The 15,314-nt window shown below is 48.6% G+C and overlaps 1 long non-coding RNA gene across 1 annotated transcript; it reads left to right on the top strand.

The window, feature by feature from the left end:
* The first annotated feature begins 2,291 nt into the window (after positions 1-2,291).
* Positions 2,292-8,734, top strand: LOC308675586. The gene is made up of 3 exons (XR_014028163.1): positions 2,292-2,676; positions 3,042-3,268; positions 8,690-8,734. It is a non-coding gene; the product is annotated as an uncharacterized lncRNA (long non-coding RNA).
* Positions 8,735-15,314: the final 6,580 nt, after the last annotated feature.

Here is a 15,314-nt window from a genome sequence, read left to right as displayed (position 1 = left end):
CCATCCTTGGACCCCCTCCCCCTACTGGCCACATTGGTAATAGAGTTCATTGGGTGGCCCATGGAAGCCCCCTTGTCCCAAAGGCTCCTCTAGAAAGCTGACAGGAAGACCATGGGCATCTGTAGTGAAGGGGCAGGAGGGAGAGTCATCTGAGAGGTCCATCAGGTGGATCCGAAGTGGGCTCTGGCCCTAGGAGTTGGTGGTGGTCTCCTCTGGGAGGCTGGCAGGAACTGGATCATCATCCCCCCAGCTGCTGAGAAGAAAACAAAGAAGACAGCTGAGCTTTATGAGACAGGAAGGATCAGAAGGCAGAGGTCCAAGGGGCCACCACGTGGAGTAGGTTTGAGGTTCAAAAGGAGAAGGGGAAGCTTGGCTGGAGGATCCATCCATCCATCCATCTATCCATCCATCCATCCATCCATCCATCCATCCATCCATCCATCCAGTGTCTTTCTGCTACCGTGAAGCAGGTAAGCTCAAAATGGAAACCTATGCTGATCTTACAGAGTGACTTTGTGCCAAGCACTCTTGTGACCTCTTGAGTTGGGCATATCTGGCTGAGATGATGGAGGCTTTGTATTGTGGAGATACTCAGGAGTCTAAAGCTCCCTTAGATGTGCCACCTCTTGATCCCTGTCCTACTGGTTGTCTGGAGTGATCGGGGGGGGGGTTGCTAGGGGGCTGGATGCAGGTAAATGCATTGTTCATTGAAGAGATGCTCTCGGCTCCTCGCCAGTCGTGCTGTGCTGAATGGACCGGAGTTTCCTTCTCTCCTGTCGACAAAGAGCTGATTTTGCAACCTTCAGACGATCAATGGAGAACAGAAGGTCTGGATGTCTGCAGATCTCGGTAAGGAGCAATCAGAAGATCTCATCTATTGACACCATCTCCCCTCAGCTGCTCGTTTTTCTTAAGTGCGCCTGGGTTTTATTTACACTTTTGGAAGCTTTACAACCTCTTGATTGTAAAGTTGACTTCTATTTTATAAGCCCTTGCTGGACTTTTACGAGTTTTTTGTTTCTGCTCTTTCACTGTTTACCATTACATTTAAAATTATTTTTTAACCCTGTGGAGTTGTGGTAAGATCCACATCTTACCCAGGATTATGGAATAAATTTTGCTCCCCTAGTTTTTTTTTTTTGCTTTCTTTTTTCTTAAAAAAGAGCCTTGATATTTATCTCTTAATTTCTGATGGGAAAATTCCTCTTTCTTTAACCATGGGTTAGCCATGGGAAAAAATACTTTTCCCTGTGGACGCTCTTACTTATTATCACCAGAGATATACATGGCCAGATCCTGTTCTTTGGGCTCCCAACCTTCTATCAGGAACTGAACCCGTGGACCTCCGCATTTAGTGCAGATGATTAGGTGAGGAGCAAGAGCAGCTGTTCAAAGCATCAAAGGAGAGAGAGAGAGAGAGAGAGAGAGAGAGAGAGAGAGAGAGAGAGAGAGAGAGAGAGAGAGAGAGAGAGAGAGAGAGAGAGAGAGAGAGAGAGAGAGAGAGAGAGGGAGGGAGGGAGAGAGAGTGCTAGCTTGGCAGAAGGGATTTCTCCAAGGGGGATAGAAGTCATGTAAAACCTTATCCAGGTGTAAGGACCGACCTCAATCTACATCTTAAGGAAACGGTTTCTTCCAACAAGAATCTTTATTAAGAGAAATTGACTGTAGGCATACTAGACAGGATCTGAGGGATCCCCCCATCATTCAGTGTTTTAAAGTGTTCCAAAGCAGCCCCCACCCCACCCGCAGTTTTTCCGGGAGATTCAAACAGGCAGATTTCTAGGTCAGACATGTCAAACACAAGGCCCGGGGGCCGGATCCGGCCCGTGAAGTGGTTTCATGCGGCCCGCGAAGCCATCCTGGAAACAGTGAGGGAAAGGCCCTCACTGCCTTGGCCCTGGCCCAGAGACCCTCCTTCTGCCAGAGACCCTCAGATCTGTCCCACTCCTGCCCAGGCCCCCATAGACACCCTTGATGCGAAGGATGTAGAGCTGGCCACGCCCACCCAGTAGGCCATACGCACCCCAGCTGCGCCCACCCAGTAGGCCGCGCCCACACTGGCCATACCCACCTGGCCCCCTGAGGGCAACCGCAATGCTGATGCGGCCCTCAATGAAATTGAGTTTGACACCCCTGTTCTAGGTTTTAACTTCAGGAAAAATAACATCAGTCCAGCTCCATCGGCACGATCATTCAATCCCCTTTTTCCTCGCTGTCGGTAAAGAGCAGAGTTTCAGAGGGGCATAGGATGAAAGGCAGATGGCCACATTGTTATGGTTAGCAGACCTGAAGTGAATCAACAAAAGAATACAGGAAGTGAAAGTAGTAAAAACCCCGTGCATACCCCCTCCCCTTTTCTTTTAGCACAGAATCCAGGAGATAGTAAGGATTGGTTTTAAATCAGAGAAGAGAGATAGAAATGAAATATAACTGGATTCTGACATCAGGGGAGGGAGGTGTGGCATAAGCTAAGACTGGCATCTGTGCCTCATTGCAGACAGACCTGGCATTCAGCTACAGGGGGACTAGGGGAGCTGAAGCTCTGAGGACCAGCCTTGCAGGTGAGCCCACGAGACAGGAATGCGACATGGGTGCTAAACCCTGAGGACCTCACTCATCCCTGGCGGCTAGTTCTAGGCTGCCAGATGACCACTTGGTGGCAGCAAAGGGAGATTGGTAAGTCTGGATACCCGCACTGGATTGTTGTAGCCCTTTGGCTCCGAGAAGGGAAGGGGGAAGGGATCCCATTCAGCAGCTCTATTCCCCAATCTTCTTGTTGCAAAGGCAACTCCATCTTGTTCCTTTGGCTAATCCATGATCTCCTCTGGGGCAAAGGAACCAAGAAAAGAGAAGGGAAGGACTGGGTTTCCCAGAGGACCTCCTTAAGATGGTACCTGTTCTGAATCTCAGAATGAGCGCCAAAGAGCCAAGAAGGAGAAGACTTCCCACTTTGCTAAGGCACAGCAGGGCCCAGAGAGGCAGCCTGTAGAGGTTCTCGGAGTGTCCTGAAAAAGAGCAATGGACCCTTTTCATCTTTTCAGCTCCAGAGAATGGGTGTGCCTGGCCCCATTTACAAGACAAGAGCCAAGAGCCTCAGCAAAGTGACCAGCACCTGGAATCCCACCCAGACTCCATTTGGCAAGCAGGGCAGGTGTTGCTTAGGTGCACCAAGCTGTGCCCACAATTTCTTGTGCTGACCCCCAATGGACCAGGGGAAGCTCCTGCATGATCTTCAAAGGCTGGTCCCGACAGAAGACAATGTCTCTAGGTAGGGAGGAGTCTGAATGTCACATGAGATGGATCTGGGCTAAGCCCTCCTGACCACAGCAGAGGGAGAGCTAAGACTCCAGGAGTTTCCCTGAGTTAGGCAGTTGTCCCACCTAAGGAAGGGTGACCCCCCCATAGAGAAACCCAGTTGGGAAGACTCTGGAAACAGGATCCCTGAATCCACCAGCATTAAGCTTAGCTAGGGTCGAGCCCAAATCTGGTCCTTCCCATCCAGATCCTGACAATGATCTCCAGCTCAACAGTTTCAAGACAGACTTGAAAGTGATTTGAAGCAATGCCTCAACCCACCTGAGGCTCTAATATCTCCCTGGAATTTTACACGCAGATATATGCAAAGGGTAAAATGGCCATTCTTTACTATAAGAAAAATTATTCCAATTAATCCAGGAGAAATAGTATCCAAAGGGCATTTGTGCAATCAGATCATCAACACATTTCTGGATCAAGGCTTATAAAATGAATTTTGTAAGAACTCGTCAGACGCCACTGAGCTCCCCACTGCAGAAAGCTGAAGCAGCTTCACAAGTGCTGCTACAAACAATAATAGATTAAATTTGAATATATAATGATTGTTTATTGAATTTTTGAATTTTGAATTTTATTGAATTTATATACCGCCCTTTCCTGTAGGACTCAGGGCGGTTTACAGGGTATATAAAACATCGATACAAAAATTAAGAACAATTAAAAAAGATTAAATTAAATCCCTAAAAAATATAAAACCCCAGTTAAAACCCCAATTAAAACTCAGCCTGGGCCAGAAAGCTTGAAGAGCCAGGTCTTCAGGTCTCGGCAAAATGATCGAAGGTCGGGGGCAGTCCTAAGCATCACCACAGCTATAGATAGATAGATAGATAGATAGATAGATAGATAGATAGATAGATAGATAGATAGATAGATGGATGGATGGATGGATGGATGGATGGATGGATGGATGGATAGAAGACAGACAGATGGTAGATGATAGATAGATATAGATACATAGATAGATGAATAGATAGATATATAGATGATAGATAAGATAGTAGATGATAGAATATAATAGATAGATAGATGAATAGATAGATATAGATAGATGATATATAGATGATATAGATAGTAGATGATAGATAGGTAGGTAGATAGATAGATAGATAGATAGATAGATAGATAGATAGATAGATAGATAGATAGATAGATTTATTTTATTTACTTAATTTTATTAAACTTATATACCGCCCTTCTCCCGTAGGACTCAGGGCGGTTCACAAGGTTTTTTAAAACAATACAACAAGTTACAAAAATTAAAAACAATTAAAATAATTATACTAACCTTGAAATATAACCCAATTACAATTAAAAATACAATTAAAACCCCAGTTAATACTCTCAGTCTAGGCCAGAAAGCTCGAAGAGCCAGGTCTTCAGGTCCCGGCGGAATGAGCAAAGGTCAGGGGCAGTCCTAAGCTCTACAAGCAGCTGGTTCCAAAGGGCAGGTGCACCCACAGAGAAAGCCCTCCCCCTGGGTGTTATCCGCCGGCATTCTTTTACCGGCGGCACCCTGAGAAGGCCCTCCCTGTGGGAGCGCACAGGACGAAGGGAACTTGATGCCGGCAGCAGGTGCTCCCTCAGATATCCCGGACCCAAGCCATTTAGGGCTTTATAGGTCATCACCAGCACCTTGAATCTCACCCAGAGGGCAACTGGAAGCCAATGCAGCTCGCGGAGCAGAGGTGTTACATGGGAGTAACGGGAAACCCCCATCACAACTCGCGCGGCTGCATTTTGCACCAGCTGAAGCCTCCGAGTGGTCCTCAAGGGCAGCCCCATGTAGAGAGCGTTGCAGTAGTCTAAACAGGAGGTCACGAGTGCATGAGTGACTGTGCGTAGGGCATCTCGGGCCAGATAGGGTTGCAACTGGCGCACCAGGCAAACCTGGGCAAAGGCCCCCCTGGTCACGGCTCCTATGTGATCTTCAAAACTGAGCCGTGAATCCAGGAGGACACCCAAGTTGCGAGCCCTATCAACGGGGGGTAACACCTCACCCCCCATCGTTAAAGATGGAATAGTCTGGTTAACCCGAGATGCCGGTATGCACAGCCACTCAGTCTTGGCAGGATTGAGACAAAGCCTGTTTCTCCCCATCCAGACCCGGACCACCTCCAGGCAACGGGACATCACGGCGAGGGCATCACTGGCTTGGTTCGGGGTGGAGAAAAAAAGTTGGGTATCATCAGCGTACTGATGATACCCCACCCCAAAACCACGAATGATCTCGCCCAGCGGCTTCATATAGATGTTGAACAGGAGGGGAGAGAGAACCGACCCCTGAGGGACTCCACAAACTAGAGGCCTCAGGGCAGATCTCTGCCCTCCCATCAACACCGATTGCGAGGAGCCCAGGAGATAGGAGGAGAACCACCATAAAACGGTGCCTCACACTCCAAACCCCCTGAGACGCCGCAGTAGGACACCATGGTCAATGGTATCAAAAGCTGCTGAGAGATCTAATAGGACTAGGGCAGAGGAACAACCCATGTCCCGAGCCCGCCAGAGATCATTCACCAGCGCGACCAATGCCGTCTCCATGCTGTGCCCGGGCCTGAAACCCGATTGGTACGGGTCCAGATAAACAGTTTCCTCCAGGAACAGGGGATGCTGATGCGCCACCACACTCTCAAAAACCTTCGCCAGAAAGCGAAGGTTGGAGACCGGCCGATAGTTGTTTAAAACAGCCGGGTCCAGGGCAGGCTTCTTGAGGAGAGGCCTCACCACTGCCTCCTTCAAGGCGGTGGGAAAGATACCCTCCTTCAAGGAAGCAGTTATTACTGCCTGGAACCAGCCTCGTGTCTCCTCCCGGGCCGCAAAAACCAGCCAGGAGGGGCACGGGTCCAATAAACAGGTCGTGGAGCTCAGCCTCCCCATAATCCTGTCCACATCATCAGGGGAAACAGGATCGAACTCAGTCCAGATAACATGCTCAAGACTGTCTGATTCCTCCACGTCAGACTCTGCCCAGTCCGAGTCCAAACCGGTCCGGATCTGAGCGATTTTGTCCGTCAGATGATGACTAAACTCCTCGGCCCAACCCTGCAAGGGATCCTCCCTCACCTCCTGGTTAAGAAGGGAGCGAGTCACCCTAAACAGGGCGTCCGGGCGATTATCTGCAGCCGCGATGAGAGCAGCGAAATAATTAGCCTTCGCCGTCCTCATCGCCACAAGATAAGACCTTATGAAGGTTCTTAACTGCAATCGGATCGGCTGGACCTCCAACCGCTCTGCAGACACCGTCTCCGATGCTTCATCTCCCGGAGCTCCAGAGAAAACCATGGAGCCCAACGGGATCTGCGTCGGGTCAGGGGCCACAAGGGTACAACACGGTCGAGTGCCTCGGTGGCCGCCCTTTCCCAGGCATCCACCAAGGCATCAGCCGGGCTGTGAATGAGGGCGATGGGTATAGACCCAAGCGCCATCTGGAACCGTTCTGGGTCCATTAGGCGCCTGGGGCGGAACCATCTGGTCGGTTTCACAGCCCAGCGGCGGGGGGTGGCATAATGGAAGACCAGCCGCAGGAGATAATGATCGGACCATGACAGGGGGAAAATGGCTGGCAAGCCCCCTCCCAGATCATCCAACCACTGCCCAGATAAAAACACCAGGTTGAGAGTGTGACCCCCCACATGAGTCGGGCTCTGGATTACCTGGGTCAGGTCCATGGCCGTCATGGAAGCCATGAACTCCCGAGCTAGCTCTGACGACCCTCCCAGGGAAGGCAGGTTGAAGTCACCCAGCACTACAGTATAAGCCTGGGGAACTCCACCGCCAACCCTGAGAGGGTGTCGAGCAGCCCGGGCAGGGCTGTTGCCACACAGCTGGGTGCCAGGTATGTGAGCAACAAGCCCATCTGGACCCGAGGGCCAAATCTCAGGAGGAGGGACTCACTCCCGCCTATCTGGACAATGGTGGTCTCCTGCAGGCATAAAGTCTCCCGAATCACCACCGCCACCCCGCCGCCCCTACCCTGAGCCCGTGGCTGGTGTAGCACACAGAAACCTGGGGGGCATAGCTCAGTCAGAGGGACCCCTCCCTCCGAGCCCAACCAGGTTTCGGTAATGCATGCCAGATCCGTGCATTCCTCCTTGATCAAATCACGAACGAGGGGAGCCTTATTAACAACAGATCTGGCATTAAAATACACCAGCCTAAGCTCAGGGACCTGATCACCCTCATCCCCAGGCAAAAGGGTGCTAACCGGAGGGTCAGAGCGCGCCACCACTCGGAGATAGCGAGGGCGCAATCCCAAATATTGATGTGGCCCTCCGTGCAACCACCTGCTACCATTCCCTATCGTCGTGGGGATTTGACACCCCACCCCAGCACACGCAGAGCCAGCAGCCTCCACCCCCAACCCCATCCCACCAGAGCCCATAACGGGCCCAGACTGAGTGCCGGTTAATAGTTCCCTCCCCTCCCCACTATTCCTCCCCCTCCCTAACCTTTTAAAATGACCGGCTAAAAACATATCAGGGGCCTCTTAGTGCGTCTCCCCCAGAGGCCCCTAGATAAGCCCTCTCGGGATCCCAACAATTGGGCCCGTCATCAAGGGAGATAGTAAACCGAAAGGCTGGTTGTGACCAGGAGGGAGAAACCCCCCTAAAGGCGTACAAGTCCGATCTAGAATATTGTAATCGGACCATAAAGAGCAAATATCTGTGTAAGCCATTGTTCACAATGGAAAGTCAGATGTTATAAGATGTTGTAAGATGTTAAAGGTATTAAGATGTTAAGATGTTAAGACCGGAACACGTCTTCATTGAGAAGAGAGTTTGGCTGCTTTCTCTCAGATTAAGCGGCCAGAAGCCATGTTTGTGTTTTATTGGCCATTTGGTTGGTTTTTCTGGCATATTTTCTCTCCTCAGATACTTAGCTACTCCAATTAAATGTTGCATGTGGTGCTTCCTCCTTTATTAAGTCAAGAAGTGTCCTGGAAAAAGCTTCTACTGAAGGGTTTTATCTTCTGAGTGCTGAGCTCTTGTTTAGATTCAGCCACTTCCCAACATTTAATGCTGAGGGAATCTAAAGGTCAACATGAGATTTTAACTGTTTTATCAACATGTGTTACAACTGATTCTAAGGACATCGTCAGTGGTTCTGGGTAGAAGAGATTCATATCTGTAATTCATATCTTTTCAACTGTTCATTTGCCTCTCCCTGCCTGCGTCTCCTCAGATCTGACAGAATCAGCCTGCTGGGAGCCTGTCAATTTGTGATGATCTGGTGGGACCAGAAAGTGCCCTTGGGAACATCACTGCCACGGATGATCAAGCCCAACACCTTTCTAGCACCTTTTGAACTCCAGTGTTTCTCTTGCAGAAATGCCTTCGGGAAGTTCTACCTTTTTCTTCTACCTTTTCTCTCCCAGCTAAATGCCAGTTTCATCTTTGGTATCCTGGATTGTTTCAAGAAGAGAAAGGCTTTCAAGCACAGACCTGCTTTAAGGTAACTGTCCTGGATGCCTTGCTAACCGAGGCTTTTGCTCTACAGGTGAAACTTATATCAAGATCTTGGGAGAGAATCACGATCACAGAACTGCTAAGGGTGGGATCCATACTCTGAATATCTGAGGCCCAGCTGAATTCCCCCACCCCCCATCTTCCCAGGTCTCTCTAGAGCAATTCAGTTGCCAAACTCTGGTTCCAGCCCCAACAGGAGTGCAGGTCACTCTGAGCCAAGAGTCCAGCAAACATTCTGAGCAGGAGATGGAGAGACAGCGTTTGTGAAAGACCACACGATCCCAGGGAGGCCAAGGAGGAAGGAAATAGGTCAACTGTTATGTATTAAGCTTTATAGGAACACCTGAAGCTTTATATACAGTAAGAGTCACCACCAGGAGGCGTTGAACTGTAACTGTTTTGGCGGGAAGCATTTCGGTAGGAAACAGAGGTTCAAACCGATTGGTTGGTTGATTACCTGGCCAGGTATATAAAGAGTGCAGGTACCCCCTATCCCCCCAGTACAGTCCCTTCCACCTAATAAAGAGCTGCTATGCTGTACTCATCGTCTCGGCGTCCTTCCTGCTCTCCAGAACCCACTACACAACATCAACAATGCTTGCTCACTGAAGATTTTGTTTAGATTAGATTAGTGAAAATACATGTTGCACATGTACCTCCCCCCCTCACATGTGACACTCATTGTGATGGAAGAGATTCACCACGGTAGTGGATGGCAGGCATCCCTCATCCACTTCGGATTTTTAAAAACTCTTTTTTAAAGATTGAGAACCCTTAGAACGGCAAGTCTGATAATATTCACTGGGTGAGTTTTTCTTCAACCCTTAAAAAAAGTAGTTTTAATTACAAGCTTTGTACAAATGCTTTCTTTTCGGAATATACAGCAAAAGATTGTTTTTTAAAGTTTCCATGTTTATCTGGAACTGATGAGAGGAATTTGAAAGTTGGCCACTAGAGAGCAACCAGTACAAGTTTATCAGGATGAGGCCCACAATTGCCCAATGGGGCAGCTGAAGCTCCTGCCTGGTCTTCAGAGGCTGGTGACCATGAGGGATTGTGGTGGGAATGGGTGTGATTGTCACACTAGATGGATGTGTGCTAAGCCCTCCTGACCACAGCTGCTCTGGGAATCTAAAGAGCAACATGAGATTTCCAGTTCTAGTGGGCGAATCCTGTCCCCTCTGCTCGATTGGAAAAAGCAAAAAGGAGTCTAAGAACATTATCCTTGGTCCTGGGTAGTAGAACTTAACGTCCTTAATGAATACATTTTCTGCCAATCATGTGTTCATATGCCTCTCCCTGACTGCGTCTCCACATCCCAGCAGATCCGACAGAATCAGCCTGCTTGGAGCCCCATGGATTCAGGAACGTGATCTGGTGGGATCAGAAAGTGAACTGGTTCCGTTCTGCCCACAGGAACAACATCACAGCCATGAAGGCGACCTCGGCCCATCCAGAACTGGTTGTGTCCCAGGCATGCAAAATGGTTGTTCTGATTGGTGCTGCTGTGATTGCTTCATCTCTCCTATGGATTTTGTATTTTCTTTTGCTGTTGCTTTTCTTTTAAATTGCTGTTACTCACCCAGTCACCACATTAGGAGGGTGGGCCTATAATTTGAATTAAATAAATAAATACATACATTTTATTTTTCTGGATTGTTGGCTGCAGCCAAATCCCTTTCCAACTCCTGCACAAAATAACTGTGGGAAGATCGACCTTCTCCAGGGCCTTTTGTCAGCTTCATCTTTAGTCCCAAGGCTTCTTTCACAGAGAGAAAAACTTACCAGCACAAATTTCCTTCAAGGTGACTGTCCTGGACGCCTGGCTAGCACTGTTTTTTGCTGTGCAGGTGACGTTGATATTAGGATCTTGGGAGGTGACCTTGATCACAGGAGGATGAGGGGAGAAAGAACGGGGGTAGACGGGGGAGTCCCAGTTGAATGTCACCCCGTCTTCCTCAGTCCCTGTAGAGCAATTCAGCTGCCAGGATCCATTTCCAGCCCCATCGGGAGTGCAGGTCACTCTCAGGTGAGAGTCCAGCAAACGTCCTAAGTAAGAGATGCAGAGATGCCATTTGTGAAAGTCCACAAACCCACAGGGATGAAGGAGAAGCAGCAACAGCAAGAATCAGCGAATGGTTTGCTTCAGTTAGAGCAGGGAAATACGTGTCACCCATTGATCTGACAACAAAAGCCCCCTCTCATGTACGACACTCATTGTGAGGGAAAAGCCCCATCAATGTACCACTCATCCTCTGCCTTCCACCAATTCCTTCTCCATGGATTGAGAGATGAGGCTCCAGCCTCACCCTCTCCCCAAGGACCCCTTGACCCTCCCCAGAGACTTTGTGGGTCCAGCCATGAAGAGGATCCTGAACTGCCACTCTAGAGATTCCAGCCTCAAAGCAAACCCACCTTCCTCTTTCTGCCACTGTAGTGTATGCTGGGCTAGCACACACGTGGAGCAGCCGAATAAGGATTCGTGGAGCTGGACAGCTCCATGCAGGAACAGCGTTCAGCGGGAAAGCCAGATTTAAAGGGATTGGCCGCCCCGCCGGCGGGAAACCTGAGTTTAAACTTATTGGCCAAGCATTCACCTGGACATGTATAAAGCAAGCCAGGTAACCTTTGTTCCTCAGTTCAGATCACGCTGTCATTTAATAAAGACTCCTTATACTCCTCATGTTCGCGTCTCACCTATTCATGAACCCGACATAACAGCCACCCCATCCAGGAACCCCCTTTTTGGCCTGGCCCAATCCAGCCTAAGTCCCATGGAGAGGGAAGCCTGGAGGGAGCTAGGCTGGGCCCCATAGGCCCCTTGCAAGGGTTTATGGGTCACAATTTGAGCTCCACTTCTAACCCATTTAGAAATGCACGTCCTCAGCTGTGCCAAAGCTCTTGACATGGAAGATGGTGGGCAGGCAGAACAGAGAGGAAAGTGGTGGCATTTGTGTGTGTGTGTGTGTGTGTGTGTGTGCAACTATAAGCAAGGCTAGGTAAAGGTAAAGGTTCCCCTGCACATGCGTGCTAGTCGTTTCTGACTCTAGGGGCCGGTGCTCATCTCCGTTTCAAAGCCGAAGAGCCAGCGCTTGTCCGAGGACGTCTCCGTGGTCATGTGGCCGGCATGACTAGACGCCAAAGGCTCACGGAACGCTGTTATCTTCCCACCGTAGTGGTCCCTATTTTTCCACTTGCGTTTTTACGTGGTTTCGAACTGCTAGGTTGGCAGAAGCTGGGACGAGTAACAGGCACTCACTCTGTTATGCGGCACTCGGGATTTGACACGCCAAACTGCCGACCATCTGATCGACAAGCTCAGCGTCCTAACCCACTGAGCCACCGCATCCCTTAGGCCTGACTACAACAACTCAAATCTATTTTCATTGCCAAAATAGACAAAAATCTACACAGATATCTGATGGGCAGAGGTTCAAAAGGAGGGAGCAGCTGGTGAGAAGCTCTGGGCTCCACCCAGAAGCCATGATCTTCAGAAACTGGACACCCAAAGACACCTCTTCACATCAGCCTGGGCAAAGGCAGAAAGCCAGGAATTTGGATACTTACTAAAAACCCACAGAATAAAGGACTCGCTTGTTATTTTTTCCCCCCCGAACAACTTTTGCTGTGTATCTGCCAGCATCCTCTTCCCTTAGATGGTGGAGATGGAGATTTCTGCAACCCTTGTAGACACTCAGATGCTCTTCATAGTCTGGGTGGGTTTTCTGGAGATGACATGGTCCCTTAAAGTTCACCATAGTAAGATTTATGGAGCTGTTGCCAACATCTTTACTCCAGTAAATCCTGTTATATGGTGGAGGGCGTGTCACTTGGAAAGTGGCAGTCTCTCCCAGAACGTCATACAGTTCTTCTGCTCCTGAAAGGTCAGAGAAAGAGTTTAAAATTGGGTCACAATTGAAGGAAATAAATAAAGGTTATCCTTTTATAAATTGTATCAAATGTAACACCAACGTGTGAGGCTATCTGTTTCCTGTCCATGAAAAGTGACTCACAAATGGCAAACAGTAGAAACAATGTAATATGACTTGTTAAAAGCTCCCCAGGAGACAGGAAATTACGCCTTCACTATCAATAAGGAACATTGGCCCAAGGTGAAAATTACAAGTACACAAGATAAGATAGTGACGGATGAACGGAACAGAAATCGTCACCATGAGCCTTTAGAAATGTGAAGCAGCCTCAAAGAATGACTTAAGAGAATAAAGGGATTGCTTCTTAGGCGTGGCGTATATCATGAAAGGGTATAAAATGTATTGCTTGAAAACTGCTCTTTTCGCTCTTAGAACTCAATTCATTTGGGAAGGGTCTAAGAGGCCGCGCTTGCAACCGCTTTTTCTTTTTTTTATTTTCAATTTCCTTTTCAGTAAATCTTTGTTTTTCTTAACCAGATTTGTCTTCGAGTTGTGAGTATCAAATTTGGGTTTTTAAATCTCACACAAGGGACCTTCCAAGCATCCCATTTCTGACCCTCAGCCTCCCAGAAAACCTTTTGTGAAAAAAGACAAAATGGCTGCAGGATAGAGGACTTGGTGGGGCGTCTCTGTGCAACGGCACTTCCTTTCTTAGAGTAACAAGAGACGTTCACCTGCCCCATGTGGGGGCTGAGACCTTCCCCACCACCTAAAACTCCACCAATCCTCAAGCTAACCAGGCCACCCAAAGGACTCACCTGGAGGACACCTGGTGGTCCTATTAGATTAATAGGTTTGCAATTGAAGTACCACCTGGGTCCAGCCTCTCTCTGTCACCAGGCTGGGCCCCTTCACTGAGGACCCCACTTGATGGTGCTGAGGCTACCACCAATTTGTTTATTCCCCTCAACCAGGGTGCAAGGAGCAGGGCCAAGGGGGAGAGGCCAACCTGGAATGGTTGAACTGGTTTTCCTGCATTTTGCAGAAGGTTGAACTAGATGACCTTTGTGGTCCTTCCAACTCTAAATTTTATGCTCCTACAAAGTCCAGCATCTGGAGAAGCCCAGGCCTTGTTAATGGGTTCCAGATCTGAACAAACAAATAAGTACCAAAGTGTTTTTTTTAGAGATTTAGATTTTGTTTGGAGTTTCTAAAGACCACAAAGACACGGATAGTTGTTGGGTATAAAGATAAGGGTTAGAATTCAAGATGCCAGGTGAAGGATGTAATAGATCATCAAAAGGTGTTACCCCCCGTTGATAGGGCCCGCAACTTGGGTGTCCACCTGGATTCATGGCTCAGTTTGGAAGATCATATAGGAGCCGTGGCCAGGGGGGCTTTTGCCCAGGTTTACCTGGTGCGCCAGTTACAGCCCTATCTGGACCGAGATGCCCTACCCATGTGCTCATGACCTCCCGGCTAGACTCCTGCAATGCTCTCTAAATGGGGCTGCCCCTGAGGACCACTCGGAGGCTTCAGCTGGTGCAGAATGCAGCCGCGCGAGTTGTGATGGGAGTCTCCCGATACTTCCATGTAACACCTCTTCTCCGCGAGCTGCATTGGCTTCTGGTTGCCCTCCAGGTGAGATTCAAGGTGCTGGTGATGACCTATAAAGCCCTAAATGGCATGGGCCCAGATTATCTAAGGGAGCACCTGCTGCCAGTGTCAATTTCCCATCATCCTGTGCGCTCCCACAGGGAGGGCCTCCTCAGGGTACCGCCGGTCAAGGATTGCCGACGGGCGATCCTCAGGGGGAGGGCATTCTCTGTGGGCGCGCCTGCCCTATGGAATCAACTGCCAATGGAACTCCGGACTGCCCCCGACCTTCGTTCATTTCGCCGGGACCTAAAAACCTGGCTCTTTGAGCTATCTGGTCTGGACTGAGGGGTTTAATGTTTTTAAATTGTGATTTTAATTTTTTGCGGCTAGACTTAATTTAATTTTATTTTAATTTTATATTGTATTGTTTTTAAATTTTGCCTTGTAAACCGCCCTGAGTCCTTTGGGAGTAGGGCGGTATATAAACCGAATAAATAAATAAATAAATAAATAAATAAATAAATAAATAAATAAATAAATAAATAAATAAATAAATAAATGTATTGTTGCAATCCAACCCATGGTTCTCCTGCACCATGGGATAGTCTACCTTCTCCAGGACCTTTTCTCTCCGAACTCAGTATCAGGTTCATCTTAGGTCCCAAAGCCTCTTTCATGGGGAGGAAAACTTACCAGTACAAACTTGTTTGACATTGACTGTCCTGGATGCCTGGCTAACATTGTTTTTTGCTGTGCAGGTGACATTTAGATCAAAGTCTTGGGAAGTGATCTTTATCACAGAATTCCTGAAGGTGGGATCCGTTCTCCTGACCCAGCTGAATTTCACCCCGTTTTTCGTGGTACTTGTAGAGCACTTCAGCTGCCAAGCTTCCTTCTCAGGAGTGCAGGTCATTTTCAGCTGAGAGTTCAGCAAATGTTCTGAGCAGGAGATGGACAGACCCCATTTGTGAAAGACCACAAAAATCACAGGAAACCCAAATAGAAAAGCAGCAACAGATGAGGCTCAACGAATGGTTTTGTTTAGAGTAGAGAAGGGAAAATA

This window comes from Vipera berus (assembly GCF_964194415.1).
Source record: "Vipera berus genome assembly, chromosome: 16".
Lineage (NCBI taxonomy): Eukaryota > Metazoa > Chordata > Lepidosauria > Squamata > Viperidae > Vipera > Vipera berus.
Note: the sequence above shows the minus strand (reverse complement) of the source record. Positions and strands in the feature narration are given on the sequence as shown.